Consider the following 18,064-nt stretch of genomic DNA (forward strand, 5'->3'; position numbering starts at 1 on the left):
TATCTGGATATGTCGTTTTTGCTCAAGTTTGGTAATGTGTTTTCGGTACAAAAAAAAAATAAAAAAATGTTATTTTGCCAATTTAGCCCGGCACAGACAGAGACATACTGTACCGGGCTTCTCCTCACTGTTTCCAGCAGAAACCTCAGGCAGGCCTCAATTTAACATGGCTCACAATGATGTCTGGAAAAAAATTATGCCAGCACACATATTATCATATTAATTACCAGTACCACAGTGTATTTGTGCTCACAAGGAGGAAAAACAGATCACAAAATAAAGGGTCGCAAAAAAAAAAAAAAAAAAAAACGAGAGTGATGTCTAACCAGAGGAATTTGTTTATACGGAATTGTTTTTCAAAGCACCACATTTTGCAATCGAGGTTGTAGTAAAAAAAGAAAAAGCCAATGCATTACCATTGAAAATCTTTTGGTTGCTATAATGGCTTATACAGACTGATTAAAAGCCTAAATCAAAAGCTGCTGCCGTATATTTCTGGCCATGCAAAAAGTAGATTGGGAGTTGAGATCTCAACTGTGACAAGTCAACTAAACAAAGTAGCTGCTGTTGCTGTGATATGGAAGCATGTTGTCTATCCCATCCACAGCTGAACCAAAGCCATATCACTTGAAGGAAGTGGACCTGTTATTGTTACGATATCAAAAGCTTTGGGTGGTCCATGTTGAGATGTACACGTGTATAATGTGTGACATAGAGATGAGTTGCAGCCGGCACATTCAAATACCGGCCTAATACTAAAATATTTGATACATACAGCTGCCATTGTTTTTTTTCCGTAAGCTGTGGAGCACACTCACTTATATAGCATAGCACCTATCTCCCGAATGTATTTTTCTTTGTGTTTTTTCTCACTTTACTGATCATGTACACTGAAAAGCTCTTGCGATGACTCATATCAACTGATTGTGTGCCAGTGGTATGCTAATAAACATGTACACACATGCAAGAGCACAGATAGTCATCAGTCACAGGTTAACATCTTTTCAACTGTGGACAAACAGTACAAATCACTGCATGGGTATGAAGCAGACCTGCACAACTCACATTCATTCAAAAGAAGTAGCGCTAGGCAGCCTCTACAGAAAGTCTCTGGCATGACTTGGGTTCATGTAAGCAAAACAAAGTGTAGTCGAATAGAATTGTGTACAACATTTCCAGAGCAAATGCCTCTAAAGTAGTGGTTGTCAACCTTGTTGGAGGTCTGAACCCCACCGGTTTCCTCTGCACATTCACAGAGAACTTAAAATGTGTATTAGAGACCATGAAAACAGCAGCGGCCCCACAATTGAACCCTGTGGAACACCACAAGTTCTGTTATACATGTGAATTCATATTGTACATATTGGTATGGTCTACATTTTTTCTTTTTTGCTCAACATAATTACTATGAAGGGGTTACAATGATAAAGAAATCACACCACTAGGGATAGACCGATTATTGGCCGGGCTGATTATCAGCGCCAATATTTGGCATTTGGACTAATATTGGTATCAGCATTTTATTTATTTATTTATTTATTTATTTTTCTAATCTGACAATCAATAATAGATCAATTTAAAACTATGTTAACCTCTGGGAACTATTAATTTTGACTTTCAGTTAAACTTTATAAGAGATGCTGCTGACGGAACTCTTGTCATCTTTTGTTCATGAAAGTAAAACAAAGATACATGAAAAAAAAATGCATTTACTGTATAAAACTATAGGGAACTATGATATTTACTTGTTTCAGTTTTCATTTAGTTTTTAAGACATAGATGACCCTGGGAGCTCCTTGATTTTTTTTTTCTAACATAGATGATTGTCTACGATTTAAAAAAAATAAATAAATAAAAAATAAAACATACGCTTTAAGACATTTCAACCCCAAAAAAATATGATGCCAATATATTCCACTTTTACTAACACTGAATATCAGCTCAAAATATTGATTATAGATCTCCTTTGGTACTCGTAATCGGTATGGGCCCTGATAAAAAACAAAAACAAACAAACAACAACTTATTGGTCTATCACTACCATCCACACAGGAGAGCACACTAGATGATATCTAGCATGACCTCCAGAAATGTAATCACAATAAAACATTTGCATGCGTGCATGTTTTGGAATGTGGGAGGAAACTAGAGTACCTGCAGAAAAACCACGCAAGCGTGTACTGTATAGAACATGCCAACTCCACGCAGCCAAGATTTGAACACCTCAGGGCTGTGCTGCACACGTGCCAGCCACTCACACATAATGCTGCCTGACAGTAAGTCATCAATAACAATGACAAAAAAATATGTTTAACATTTGCAGTTACAATTTGTAGATCTGTGTTGTCACAGTCAACTGTGTCGACAGAAAACAAAATTGGAAATGGGCATCGAATTGGGCACATGGACCTACAGTGTAAATCAAGGCCAAGTTACACACAAGTCTTCATAAATATAGTTGATGAGTGAAAGGATGTCAGTCCCCTGACAGTAGCTTCTTCCAGCATTTGTAATACAGCTCATAAATCATAGTGCCCATTCCAGTAGTGAGCTATTGAGAATGCTAAACCTCGACTCAACACAAAGCACATCAAATGACAACACTTCAGCATTAATACAATTTACAATCAAGATCTGTACAGTATTAATACATAAGCATATTCAAAATTCAAACATATTTTTCACCAGTGGCAAAATATGACTGAATGAATAATTAGGAAGACTTATTTGGGTTTAAAACATGCAAAGCTTTTAATCTGATAGTTGCTAAGATCTGTTATCAACACAATCTATATATCTCATTGATGCCATACCACCGCCCCCTTGTGGTTTGACATTGTACCAACACTGAATAAATGATGTTGAACGTTCTCCTTGACTAGACGGACTCCCATTAGAAACAATCACAATACAGTACAGTAGTATACAGATAGATGAATGCTGAAAACTCTCACCATTAACTTGTTTGGATTTCTTGCACAACACACGAGACTGTGAGTCATCGAAGCCTTCTAGTCATCCAGTGCAATATTTAATTTTGTATGTACTTTAATCACAATCATTTGGTTGGAGTCAGCATGGATTCCCAAACATTCTAAACACGTGTGAGTTTTAGGATATCTTTACTTAGGATCCAATTTTGGATTTTTAAAACTATAAGCAGCTAGTCGTTGAACTGACAGCTATTCATGAAATGCAAGAAATAAACTTTTCTATGGATGGATGGATGGACTAGCTGATGTTTTTAAGATAAGAATCTTCTACATTTATACAGCGCATACGGGGTATGTTTATGGATCATTTTAACTTCAATATTGCATCTTACAAAGTTGATAAGCTTTAATTAATAGAAATTGATTTTAATTATGTATTTGGGTGTACAGAAAATTCGAATGGAATGATTTCAGAAGTGTTGTACTTACCCTCCCACCTGTCCCAGCTGCTCTCAGCTGCTTGGTATCACATTCCTATCAGAGACAAGACCAAAGCATGTTATGTAATAGACACACAACAGAAAAAAAATACATTATTAAATAATTGCACAAATAATACCATATTTTCCGTGCATAACAAGTAAAGTATCACAAGTACGTTATTAATTGTGTGCTAAGTGCATATTCAATTGTCTGCTATGTGTGGGTATATTAACACAAACATTGGTCCTTGATATTGGTTGTTGGGGTTTGTGATGAATCTAAAACAAAACAAAAATTCTATATTCAATGCAATATATACTGCGGTGCTGCATAAAAATATGATGAATGGGTGGATAGAAATTATATTTAAAGGACAAAATGCCCCCCAGTGTTTAGTTTCCTTTTTCAGATTATTATTATTATTATTATTATTATTATTAAAGCTGGCCTGCGTTTTACAGAAACATGACTAAAAAAGGCAAAAATATTTGGTTTTGGTTTGAGTGCTGATTGCAAGCTTTCAACTATACCAAATTAATAGCCAGTGGTATCGTGTATGACTCTCAATACTGCCAAGTACACAAATGCTCGAACCATAGGACTGAATTTAGCCAATGTCAATAGTGAGTGCGTTATATCTCTCTTTGTGTTGGATAGTACAGCAAGACGACCCTGGTTTTTCAGCTGAAAGTTATCTGCTTGGCATAAAGAAACACAGTACAATAGGTAATTGCATCATTTCAATAAGTTTGCACTTGTTTAGAATGAGCTTATTAACTTTGATTCCATACTTTTACTTACGCAGGTATAAAATATTGAATGTAAAAGCAGCCTGTGGGGTTAAATGGTCAAGGCGAGTGATTCCACTAGCTGACAACATTTCTTAAAGAACATCCATCACTTGCTTTCACTTTCCTGGAATGCTAGATGTTGTTTGCTACAAGAGGAAATCCCTCTGTGAACAAATTTTGGAATTAAAAAATATATATATTACGCCTTCATGATGACATGGTGCACAAAGCTGGTAGAATACATCAACTTCATATGGAAAACATTGCTGGCAATTACAGTACAGTAATAGACACTTAAGCAGGTCTGTAATATGTACACAGCAAAGCCACAACATGCTTCTCGGGCTAAAACGGGATGAAGTTGCTAGAGTGCTAGCAAGCAAGGGTTAGCATATTCTATTAGTTCCAGCAGCACAATTATCTTGAAAGGCATGAAAAATTGTGATTATTACCAGCTGGGATTAGAAAAAATAAATAAATAAAAGACAAACAATTACAGGATTGAAATCTTAAATATGCTGCATATGACAACATAACTTTTAATTTATGATTAAGGCTACATTCCCCTTACTTTCTCTGGTCCAAATTAGTTGACTGGATTGTGTGATTGGGTTACATGAGATTGCTATTCTCTCATTGATCAGTATTGGGCACAAGAATGTAAACAGGACAAAGGTGTGGTGCCTGCAGGAGAAAAGTGAGTCTAATAGCACACAGTCTAATATCCATTTCAAGTTTTGAACTAAGCTAGCGGGACATAACCGTGTGCCATCAATAAGCCAGACAAATACAGCATATGCAGTACACTTACATTACATTGTGCTTATCAGCTGGTTGCAACAGCACATGATTAAAATAATAAATAAATAAATAAATAAATAAATAAATACATAAATAAATACATAAATAAATACATAAATAAATAAATACGTTTATGGCTGCTTAGCACGTCCACCTCCCAGTTCTGAGGACTCGTTTTTTTTTCTTGTTTTTCTTAGTTTCAGTCATGATCTGTGTTTTGCGTTGTTGTCCTTGTGTGCCCCCCTAGTCTTGTCAAGCATTGTCATGTCCACCTCTGTTTGCATGCCCTTCCTCATGTATCAACCAATCAGCACACTCTGCCACGTGTCTTGCCCAGCTGTGTCTAATTGTGTCAATTAGTGTGTGCGTGTATTTAGTCTCTTGTCTCCCCTCTGTCCACGTCGATTCATTATTATTTCCACCACACCTCAATCGTGACATAATTTTAAAAGAAGATGTAACACAAATGTTTTCAAATAACAGGCATGTACTTTTTAACTTGGATTTTTCATTTTTTTTGCTATTTATTTATTTATTTATTTATTTATTTATTTGTAGCAACTTAACTTTCAATTTAACTCAGGGGAGCCAGCTCTTAAAGTGGGGACTCCAAACCCATATCAAGCAGTTTAACATCTTGCCTGGCACCATAATCCATCATTTTTGGTCCCTCAACACTAATTGAATGAGGGTTAGTAAAATATGCTTTTGTTTATCTACCTATGCAACATGTAGTGACAGGCAGAACAAATAAAATCTCTTCCTAAAACCTGTGTATCCACCTGTTGCCATTTATGCAATATGGTGGGTAAAAATGCTGGTTTGAAAATGCTGGGCTCCTGAAAAGTGATGATTTTGGAGCTACAAGAATTCTGCCTAACACCAGCAAAATCCAAAATGTGTTTCTTGTATTAATAAAGTACAATACAGCAAACACTGGAGTAGATCCCACACAATGCCTGCACAAAAGGATGTGTGCGATGTAACCTAGGAAAATAGTAACAGGCAAAACAAAGATGCGCCAACAAAAGGTTTGAATTATGAGGGGGAAAACTGGATAACAAAGTAAAGTAGTGATGAGGATTCTGCTATGTCAAGGTTGTTCGCACCTCTCTGTCACTTCATGTCACATCAAGCTGGGTAGAAAATACAGACCCTTTTAAAAGGATTATTAACAAAAGTGATATAATTCTCAAAGGGAAATAGGATTTTGGAAATAAAAACTCTCCCATATCCAGAAGAAGGATGTCACAAATCAAAGCATGTTGCCTTTAGTTGATCTCCTTTGCAGTCTCGATCCTCTACTGTTGTAAATTTTGGGCTCTGCTTCTTTGCTGTCACTCCTGGCTTCCCATCACAAACAGGGAAGCGAGCCAGAAAGATGAGACCAATAAATTGGCAGAGGTCAGCTGCTATTCGATCATACTACAAAATCCATCAGTGGAAATGGTGGCAGCGCGATTGTTTTTGTGTCCATGAAAAGACCACAGCTGTTTTCCGCATTTACCTATTTTCTCTGACACAAATTATTTGGGGGAAAGGACACTGCACCTGGGATAGGAGCTATGATCAAATCCCTGCTATTATATATAATTTGAACACATCCTGTCTCTAAGAATGATTATGTAAAAGGCTTAACTGGACTTGCTGAAATGCCATTTCATCAAAAACGCCCACATCACTGACCAATCTTTTATTATTTTTTTCCTGAAGCAAAAGTCAAACATATACAGTATATTGTTATCTGGAAATGAAAAGAGGAACCATTTGTTTTATGTGTACAAAGTGGATGTTTACAAATGACAAGTGCTCTAGTTGGAAGCATCTCCGCCATTCGTCCAACAGAGCCAATCCTGTTTCATCATCACCAAGCAGGCCTGAGGAGGTGTCTACCCAAATCTGCCTCCCTCCTCATACTGTCTTCACATTATCCCATCATCCAACCACTGATCTCCGCCCTCATCAGCGGACTCTTGTACCCCCTCCACTCATGCTTCCACGCTCATCCTGACTGTCGAAAGATATTCAAGGATCCTGCATCCATTACAAAGCCATGGACACTACGGACTTGTGTGGACTAGCTGGTTAAATCGGACATGTGGAAGCGATTAACGCACAAAAAGATGAATGATCTGTGAAACAATCAAAAATTTGAATAAACACGTGCTAAGATCTAATATCCCATCAAAATAAATTCACCCAACACAATCTAAGACTTAAAATGCCTTCTTGTAAGTGTCACAGTGGAAATCCTGGAAAAAAGACCCAAATTACTAACAGTTTATAATATTTAGATTATATTACCCCTTTTATAAATACACACAATTCCTATGTGTGTAAAATGCAAATTCTGCACTAATACCATTACATATGAGAAGATACATTGCTGTATTTACTTGTGTAAACCACGAAAGAACATTTGTCTGCCACATTCCAAACTAAACTAAAGTAAAGCAGCCTGTCTGTCACTTTGAGGTCCCTCCATTCAAGGCTGAAAAAGGACCTGAAACACTAATCTCCAGTTAAATAACAGATCACACTTTGGACCACTACTGAAAATCATGACATAATTATTTGTATAATATGTCTCCTGTGTTTTTTCATAACAATCCCTCATAGTCATGAACTCAGCAACCACATGGCTTCAACATTAGAGCAGTAAGCAGCTACCCAGAATGCAGTTGGGGGAGTTTGGCGATTGCAATTGTGAGTGGCAATGGTAGATGGGAGAAATAAACTTGTGATTGTGTGACAGGGTTCATTCTTTGTCACTGATCCATCAATTAATCACATGCTAAAGAATATTAAAACACATCATTTGTGTCTGATTGTTTCACATAAACAACAATCATCAATATGAATATAAAGTGTTCAGTATAGCGCCCGATCAACCAACAGTGTGCGAATGATGCAGTCATTAAATAATACAAAGTGACCAACAGTGTGTAAATATTGTTCAGCAACAATGTGTATATGATGCAAACACATTACAGTTGTGCTTGAAAGTTTACATACACTTGAGGTAAGTAAACTTATGAGCACAACTGTAAAAGTACAAAAGCCAAAAATCGCTTTTGTGACACAAAAATGCTATGAATCGTCACCAAAATTCGCATGCACATGTTAACTTCAACCTCTGAAAATAACAAAACAATTGCCACAGCATTTTGGATTTTATGGGCATTCACCCTTTTTTTCACCAAATAGTGCACTAGTAATGGTGAACATCAACTGTCCAAATGAGTGAGCTACAACAATGAATATAGTAATAACGACACGACAGAGTACGACGGCATGTTAGGGCCACGTATAAAAACTCGCAAATTTACGAGAAATGAAATCACAAATCCGTTACATTAGAAAGTGGCAAATTTGTGTGAAAAAAACCTTGTATATTTTCGAGAAATAAAATTGCAGATTTGCGAGAAAAAAAAAACTCAGAAACTAGCAAGAAATACACGTTGTGTACGCGGATGTTTGTGCCAATACTTTTCAGACGGGTTTTCAAATAAGGAGATGGTGATTCCTTGAGCAGAGAGTAACCACATCATATTAAGAATTCGCACTTTGAGGCGTTGGGTAAAAGTCGCTAAATTGATGTGTTGAATCTGCTATTCTCAGTCATTCGCTTGTATTTACCTAAATTCTGCATGCTTCTGATTGGTCAAAATCTGAGGAATAATAGCATGTCTGCTATAAATACGGCATTTCACAGTTCTATTTTTTAGGGGACAGTAATTTACAAGCTGTACACTAGCTACTTTAGAGTGTAGCAGAGTGTTATTTCCTAAGTGTTAACCAGGAAATTATGTCACCAACAAAAATGTAAGTGGTGTACAAGTTTCTAAAATATGGCACATACAGGTAGAGTTTACAAAAAAAAACCTTAAATTGCTAGTGCCACCCAACGTAGTTAGCAGAGGTGAAGAATCCAGGTCCAGACAGTAAAAACACTTGCACAGATTGGTTTTAGCCACAAGTGCTTCTACTCAACAGGTAGCTCATAACCTGCCGATTCAGTAGAAGCAATTGTGGCTAAAGCAAATCTATTCTGTGGCAGGGTTTTTTACTTTCTGGACCTCAATTCTCCACCTCTGATAGTTAGACATGATTATTCACATATTCAGGCTATTCAACTAGTTAACAAAAAGCTCTTTTGCTATGAAGCGTAAACAGAATGTGTCCAAAGTTTACGCAATCCATTGTCTGCACTGGTTAACCTCTGGTTTGTTCTACCCTGCAGAAAATAGTCAAACTTGCAACGAGAAGCTCTGTGAATTTATCTGAGCCGAGGAAGTGGAAGTAGAGTTTGAGCAGCTGTAAGACAAAGTATTTCAGTGTCTTGCCAGCTGGAGACGATGTGATGCTGAAGCCAGGAATTGACCAGTAGCCATGTGGATAAGTGAGCAGAAGGAATCGGAGCGTGAAGATGAGAGTTTTATGACCCTAACAGTCTGAACCAAGCACGTAATATTTGTTTGATGGTGCAAGTTTGTTTATTCCTATAGCTTTCGTCGATACTTGAATACAATTCAGCTCCTGTGAAATTAATTCACAAAATGATCAAAACTGACTCTCCTCAGAACGTCTCGCTTACAGGTTTAGTTATCCACCCACATGCGTCAAAGTCCAGCAGTGTTGATTTGCGAGGCCCCATGGAGGTAACTTCAGCTGGGTGTTTTGCAAAGACGTGCAACTAATATGGTATTTGAATTCGGTTGAGCAACTTTTTTAAAGTACAACTACCTCACCGGCTTTGTCCATTTTCATGCCAGTGACTTTCCTTTAAGTTGGGCAGCAAAGTGAGGAGAGTTCAGCTGCCAAGTAAATAAACCTGATTAAATCTAGTTAATTTTTTAAAATATTTTTTGTAATTTAATCCCCAAATTTAATGCATTTTCACAAAATCAGGCTTATGTCTAAAAATGAAAACTTATATACTCTTTCTAATTCTACACATAATTCCCTTTAAAACAACATATAATACATTGGAAGTACCTCAAAAATGGACAAAGCTTCAGAAATGTCAATGTTGGCAGGTTGAAATCCCTCATTTTGAGGAAAAACACGTTTTGGGCACATACATCTTTCAAACGTCCATACTGTTCAAGCAATACTTTAGGAAAAAAAAGATAGATTCTAAACTTTCAGGAAGTGTTGAAAAATCAATGAAAAGTCAATTCCAATACAAGGTAAGAACATCATCCAAGACTTTAACCCCTAAAATCTGAGGAAGTTTGACATGATGAAATAAGGCAAAAATGGGTGATTTGGTCTCAACGCCAAAACAACTTCAAAGATCCCATTAAGCTAACAATTTATATCCTGAGGCGTCTTCTGCGAAAATTTGCTCGTTTTATTGTTGCTACTTATTCTATATTATTACTTATTATATTGCAAATGCACTTGGCCACATAAAGAAAATGAAAAGGATTTGATGGGTCAACCCTTTTTTTTTGGCATTGTCAGTGACATACGTGGTGCCATCGGTATAAACGTCGTGTGAAATTATGACATTGAAGAGTGTTCAAAACATTACATTACCGTATTTACATTCCATCAACTTGTTAAACACATCCTGGAACTGACAAACTATAATAAGATTCTATACCGATGAGTCATATGAGAAACTGCAATAAGATAAGGAAGCGTGCATACGTCTTCTGTTCGACTCTGCGTTGTTGGGTCACAAAATGGTTTATTTTGACTTTTAGTGATTGTGATGTGCATTTATATTAATCATTTATGAGTGACATTAGAGGTGCAGAGCTCCGGGTTTGTTGTGTGCTGAGAGGTTGGATCCCAATACGAAGACACAATTAAGATTTTATCTATTTATTTACATTGCGAGGCAGAAACTAAGAGAGCGGTACACAGGAACAGTTGAGCAATAATCCGGCAAAACACACACAATTCTCAGACCCTTAAATAGACAGTCAATCAATCTCATTGGTTGTAGCTAGACATATGAGTACTAGTAATGACATGGAATTCTCTGATTGGCTGTTCACTCCGTAATTACAGAACGTTCCGGACATCAACAAACATCATATAGCATAAAAGATCCTTGACATCATATAGTCCAGACATCATATAGTCTAAAACTAGTTGAAACTGGATGCTGTTACATCAGTACCAAAAAAAGACACGTAACTGGCCGTGAACTCTGGCGCACGGTCATGAACTCTACTCAAACTTAACCCAGGCCTGACCCCAAACATGAGACAAGACCCAAACATTACTCCTGCATGACTCGAGTCATGACAGGGTTATTTTGGAGTGACATGCTATATAGCTAGCAGTCGGTGAAATACAAAAATTTGCCAACACAGATTGACTATAATCACTTATTTTCATAAACTTAAACTACAATTTACATTTTTGGGCTGCTGGGAGATGAAAATAAAGACCTTATAAGGAGGTTATGGAGAAATCTCAAAATTAACATTTCTGCCCAATCAATGTATTTTGGTCAGTAACTCAAAACTGACTGGTATACCTGAATGACGTCAGCTGAGAGCCTTCAGGTCACCTCAATGGTTGGTTGATTGAGACTGATGTATTTTAGACACAATCATTAGAAAAAGAATAGTGCACAGACAAAAACTATTATTTTGTTCATAGGGTAATCACCTAGGGAAATGCTGTGTACAAAGGAAAGTGGTATATGTGTTTAGTAATTTCGGGCTGGGTGGCTGGTTGGTGAGGTGGGGGCGTGACTACCGACTCATCATCATGTGACCAAGAAGAGCTAAACCAGATGGTGGAGAATTACCTTCTAGATAGCACTTCCTTGACTGTCTCTTCATAATTCACACCTTTAACAAACAACTCAAATGTAGTATATTCACAAGAATAAACAACTGAGCCATAACTAACCCATAAAACCATCTGGCTGACTTCACTCCGGCCTTGCAACAAACGGACTCGATGCGAGTTCACTCAGTGCAAGCTAGGAGTTTTGTTGTAATCCTTCTTGTTTACGTCTGATTTCTCTCAGGGCCTTTTCAGGACCGCTGCCAGCCACGCTCACTTCATCACGGTGCTCAGCAGTGACAACGTCCGCCGTGGGTGTCTCCTGATCTTGGCTCATCGTCTCTAATTGCGCTAAGCTTTGGCTCGGCCAGTGGACAGCTGGGCACAACAACCTTCACCTCAATCACAAAGGTTAATAAGTCTTGGAGAGCTGAGTCATGCTTGCAGGATGCACCCATTAAAATAAGATGTAGTTGTCCTGTCAAATGTGAAGTTCTTCAGCTTTTTTTTCCCCCCTCTCTAGTCTATCCTCTCCTTTGTTCTCTTATGTTATGACATCACATACTGTATATGAGCGTATATGGATTCAAATACAAACACATAAATAATACAAGAGCAGAACTGATTTTTTTGGACGGATCTATTATAATAGAAGAGCAAAAAGGATAGTGGAAAATTAAAGAAAAAAATAGAGTAAAATAAGAAAATTATTACTTCAAATAAGCAAAATTATCTGCCAGCAGAACAAGAAAATTTTACTTAAATTTACCTGTAAAATTTAGAAAAATAAGACAATAATACTATTCCTATATCAACCACAGCGGTCTTGAAAATAGTATTTTTTTTAAATACAAGTTATATTGACTTTTTCCAAGCTGTAATAAATAGAACTATTTTCTTAAAATATGTATGTATTTTTTTACTTTGACTGAGTGTCAAGCAGGAAAGTAATAGGTTACATTTTTAGTTGTTTTTGGTATGACCCAGGCCAGGATTGAACCCACAACCTTCAAGTCGGAGGGTAGGCACTCTACCACTAGACCACTGAATTTGGATATCAGAATATTGGAAAGATGACAAATGAGCGTAGTAAATATAACGAAGCCGCACTGATCTGATTGTTTTCATACTTTCATACATTCTAGATTATGCAAAATCTTAAAATTAGAAAATTCCTCTTATGAAATCCCAGTTCAGGGCCTTTGATGTTGGTTAGCTGTCATCTTAAAATGTGGAAAATGCTTGTTTTAAGCCTTAAAGTACTTAAAACTGGTTGTTAACACTCAAGGCTAAGACTGCTTGATCAAATAAAATAATTAAGTAAAAAGTATCTAAAAATAAGTACAATGATCTGGTCTGATTTAATTCTAATTATTTTAAGTAAAAAATAACTTTTAGGTTAGATTATATCTTAGTTAAGATTTCGTTTTTTGGAGTGAGATGGACTTCATCAGATTGCTGTGCATCTTATTCAACTGTTGACTTGAAAAGGATTTGTTGATATTCATAGCTTTTCATAATCATACTCTCCAGAACTCTGGGAAAATAAATAATAATAATAATAATAATAATAAAAAAGTATGACTGGCTGCAGATGAGAGATAATGTTGTTCAGTTCCGAATTAACACCCACTAATATCCAGAGGCTGAACGCACAAATTGGATTTCGGCCTACAGGACGATCTGGCTGGACCAGATTTTAAATTAGGCAAAATTGACCATATTTAAAATGGTAGATAAATCTCTCTACAATTACTAAAGCCTGGTGAAGAAACAAATATTTCAAAACATGCTGCACTGTTCTTCTGCTTATGCTTAGTGTTGTTTTTGCCCCAAACTTTCCTTTTGGAGCTGTGGCTTAACTTTGTTCCATCAGGTCTTACCACAGTTTGCCATATGTTTTATATTAATCAGTGGCAGTGCATTTTATTAATGACTAAAATCATAATGATAAAAGGGATAATCAATATACATACCTAAAGTTGGCGACTACAAAAGCAGATTTCTTTGGTGGGGTCAGAGAGGGGAGTGGTCAACTGCTTTGTAAACAGCAGACATCACTAAATTACATTCAGTAATTTGTAGTCAAGGAGTAACTAGTCTGAAAATTAAGTAGACATTAAACTGTCCTCCTCTTTGTACTATAAGTTTTCCCATTCAAAGATTATCCAACAAGATCACAATGTAACTCCAATAGAATTGTCTAACGCTACCTCTATCGTCATCAATCACAGACTTGTTATGCAACCTGGATATGAAAGTGGGGTCTATATCTCAAACCAATTGAAAAGGACATCTCTCTTCCTCAACCCTGAATGTGAACAATCCTGTGAAATAATCATCTGCACAGCTGAAATATATCCAACTTCTCAGGCCAGAGCTCGAACAAGGCTTTTCTGTTTCGAGCTCTCTGGTGACTCTGGTGGCAGAATGTGTTGAACAGACTGGGTTTGGCCTCAGAATGATGCTGTGCTCATAACACAAGGACACAACCCCAAAATCAGAAAAGGAGGCTCAGCAGCGTGTTTCATGGGAGGCAAGCAGTTCACTTTCTGAAGTCCCATAAACAGTCAAAAACACAATAAATCTTGCATGTATCTCCACTAGCGCGCACTCACAACAGTATAAATCAACACGAAGTCGTCGGCTTCACACATTCACACGGTGACACTGGTAAATCCCGATTGGTTGAACATAAACCAAGATGGTGGGATGAAATGTCAGACTGTGGTGATTAACAACCAGAAAAGCCACGGCGTCTCAGTTCTCCAAAGTTTGGTGCAATTGGACCTGAGGAAAATACATTTTTAGAACAGCCATTTATAACTCCCGACAAACACTTTTACTGCATGCCACATCTGGCATAATCATATTTATAGTGGCAACAAAAACAAGAGCATTTAAATGAAGCGCAGCCTTTTCTCAGAGCTCTTCTACTTGAAAATCAAAGTTGGAGTTTTCTTTCATCGCATAAGCACATAAGAGCTTTCTGGCGTTAACAAACAAGCAGTCGTTCTCCCATGGAATTAGACATGGACTCAGTCCAAACGAGATGATCTTGTTCAGTCCCTAATGTCTCTGAAAACAAAAGGGCCATTCTGGCTTGTTCAAACTCAAAAGAGTGCGAACAACATGACTTTGTATGATTTAAAGTTGCTTGTGTCTCTGATGGAGAGTGCGGAGTAAGCTGGAACAATGAGTGTGTGAGGTTTTCCTTTAGACTGATGCATATTTACACTTATGTTAAGGATCTGGATTTTTCTGTGAAATGCAACTTGACATTTGCCAAGGAACATTCCTCGATAAGGAGGTAGAAAGAACTGAGGCAAAGGACGCAGTGCCAGGTACCGTGTGTCAAGCATTTACAACCACGTCAGTGCCAAAAAATAAAACATAAAAGCTGCAAATGGAGCCTGCTATTCATAGTTATTCAACAAACCCATGAAATCTTCACAGGAATCAAGTAAGTATGCAGTCTCACTTCACGCCAAAGTTGATATTATCAACTTTCTTGCAGCTTCTCTTAAACTGACTGTTCTCGCTCTATCTCAGTGACTCCCAGTACAATCCAATGGTCCAAGGGGCATTAAACAACACTAAAGTGTAAAACACTCCCTTTCCTAACATATTACCTTGCTATTGGACAACTACATCTGGTGAGGAGGTTTTATGTGGACAAGATGTTATGTTTATGGCCTCCCTAGTAACAGCTAAATTAGTTCCCATTTGGTGCAACATAAAGACACATGATCTGACAAAAACAGGGGGTCCTCGTTTTACAATGGAATTCTGTTCCTATGCCACCAACATAACCCAAATTTTTTTGTGCCGTAGTCAATGGCTAATGCAGTAGTCAAATCAAAATTACAGTAAATATTTATATGAAAAAGTCACTTCTGGGCCATAAATAGAAAGCAATCAAATGACAACATATTTGTACGTCATTGCGTCAAGTAGTTCATACTACGCTGGCTGTTCCATTTTCTTACACTATGCTCGAGAAGGTTTTCTAAATATACTCCAACTATTTACCAACATTCCAAAAATATGCACGTTAGATTGATTGAAGAAGATAAAACTTGGATTATCAACCTTTTTGAAACTTAGTGCTACTTTTGGGAACTGATTAATGCCAAGGGCTACCAGTGATACACACGTCTGGGGGGGAAAAAACCCCAAAACATTTTGCAAACATATTATTATTATTTACTTATTTATTTAATTATATTTATCTACATGGAACATTCTACTCTCAATACGGTTCATAGGTGGACATTCCATCAGTACTGATGGAAGTCGTCATCAAAGCGGGCGTGTCAGGTTTTGATAACCGCACACTAATAAACAGAAACTGAAAGCACAAATGTTCAACTGGATTTAGGCCTAAAGGACAATCTGGCTGGACCAGATTTTAAATTTGAAATGTTAGATAAATCCCTCTACAATTACTAAAATACACCCGATTTGATGACGAGTAACGAGAACCTTAAAAAAATGTTACATACAAGGCACATGTTATTGAATTTTCGAGTCAAAGAGATGATTGTTAAAGTTGATTGTAAATATTATGGAATATTTTTGTTTTAGCTTACACATTAAGTGCCATGGTTCTTTACTGCAATAGATACATGTTTACGTTGTGAATTCATGTGACGTATAAGTAGTAGTAAAAGAAGGAGAAGAAGATCTATTGGTCCTAAAATAGCTGTGACAAACTATAATTTAGCGGCAACAGAAGTGTGGTTAAACTAACGATGACAGACTTGCACTTACAGTTTGGTTGGGCTTGAAATAATGATGGACTGATGATGATGATGATGGTGTGTGGCATGGCCGTTGATGAATGATCGAGAAAATGTCCTGTCACTGGTAAGATATTTTTACAACAGGCCCACAGGCTACTCATATAATCATTGTTGGTGACATGGGGGACCATGTTGGTGACCCCAACTCTAACTTTGCCCATAGGTGTGAATGGTCTTTGTGTCATGTGATTGGCTGGTAACCCATCTAGGGTGGATACTACGTCTCATCCAAAGTCAGCTAGGTTAGGCTCCAGCTCACCCCCAACCCCAATGAGGACAAGCAGTATAGAAAATGGATGGATGCTTAGGCCTTGTACAGACTCCAAGCCAAAATCCAATTTTTAGCTCATCCAGATTGAAACTGGATGGATCCTTTGTAATCTTAACAGTCACAAAGCACATACAATCTGATTTTTGGAGATTGAAATCACATTCGGGAGGTAGTTCACATCATATTTGGACATGATGTGTCTCAGTCTGAACAGCTCCAAACACATTTTTGCACACTAGTAGATCAACTTTGGCAAACTAGGTCAACTACAACACTATAAAAAAAAAAGAAGAAAAAAAGAGGCAAAAGTATGAATGGGCATTTTGGTGATTTAGTAGCAAATTAGCAACCATCGATTCGAGGAGAAGAGAGAAGGCTTCATTGTGCACTAGTAGGCCGAAAGTGGAACTGGTTGTGCAAAGTAGGCTAAAAGTGGCATGAGTGTAGCGAGGACAAAAAGTGTATTAGTATATGAATGTTAAGATGGTATACCAAATAAATGCTCAATCAGTTTTTCATATTTAAAAGCTGATTCTTTTTCGATTTTGATAAGTGGTTGTCAGTGTTATGCAGGTGTGCTAACAAAATACTCTTTCAAGGCTCATTCATTCAAGCGAGTTGACATAAAGAGCTGTGAGCTGCATTTGTTTAGAAAACTGCAACAACAACAATTGGACTGGCTGCACTGCAAGCTTTCAAAAGAAAGCTAAACAACTGCGAGGAGGAAGACATGGAGCATCTGTGAGCTTGCTACGCACTACGTCATCACGTCTCAAGTTCATCTTCATCCTCTACAGCAGTGTCACACACACGCAGGCACACACACCATTCTTAACAAGACAAACCGCAACGTCTTCCGCGCTCTCTCCTCTTGTTTACTTACGTCGGTTGCTAAAAAATCAAAGCTGTCCACTCGAAGGTCTGTGCTGCCAGCTTGAACGGTGTGTTTCTGGTTGTGTTTGTACCCCTCCTCTCTCACACATCTGGTCCCTAAATCGCGAGAGGACCTCCCCTCTCACTTCTCCACTGCACTCCAAGAAATTCCCTTCAGATGGAATTATCAGTCGTATGTCCAAAGTTTCACATAAACACCAATGAGGCGTCAAAGTGTTCCTTCCTGCTTGCTGGTCCCCAGGTGACATCAAGAGGATGTTGGGACTCTTGAGCGCGCGCGCTCCGCTTTCAAACAACAAGTGATCCGCTGACACAGCTGTGCTCTGGACA

General features: G+C 37.6%; 1 protein-coding gene across 1 annotated transcript in view; it reads right to left on the bottom strand.

Moving 5' to 3' along the window:
- Nucleotides 1–18,064, bottom strand: part of znf469 (zinc finger protein 469) — a 210,030-nt gene extending 191,966 nt beyond the window's left edge. Inside the window, exons 1-2 of the mRNA XM_077516550.1 lie at nt 17,724–18,064; nt 3,423–3,467 (exon numbers count right to left, since the gene is read on the bottom strand). The gene's annotated coding sequence lies outside the window, so the exon portion shown is untranslated. The remainder of the gene's footprint in view (nt 1–3,422; nt 3,468–17,723) is intronic.

This window comes from Festucalex cinctus, chromosome 3 (assembly GCF_051991245.1).
Source record: "Festucalex cinctus isolate MCC-2025b chromosome 3, RoL_Fcin_1.0, whole genome shotgun sequence".
Lineage (NCBI taxonomy): Eukaryota > Metazoa > Chordata > Actinopteri > Syngnathiformes > Syngnathidae > Festucalex > Festucalex cinctus.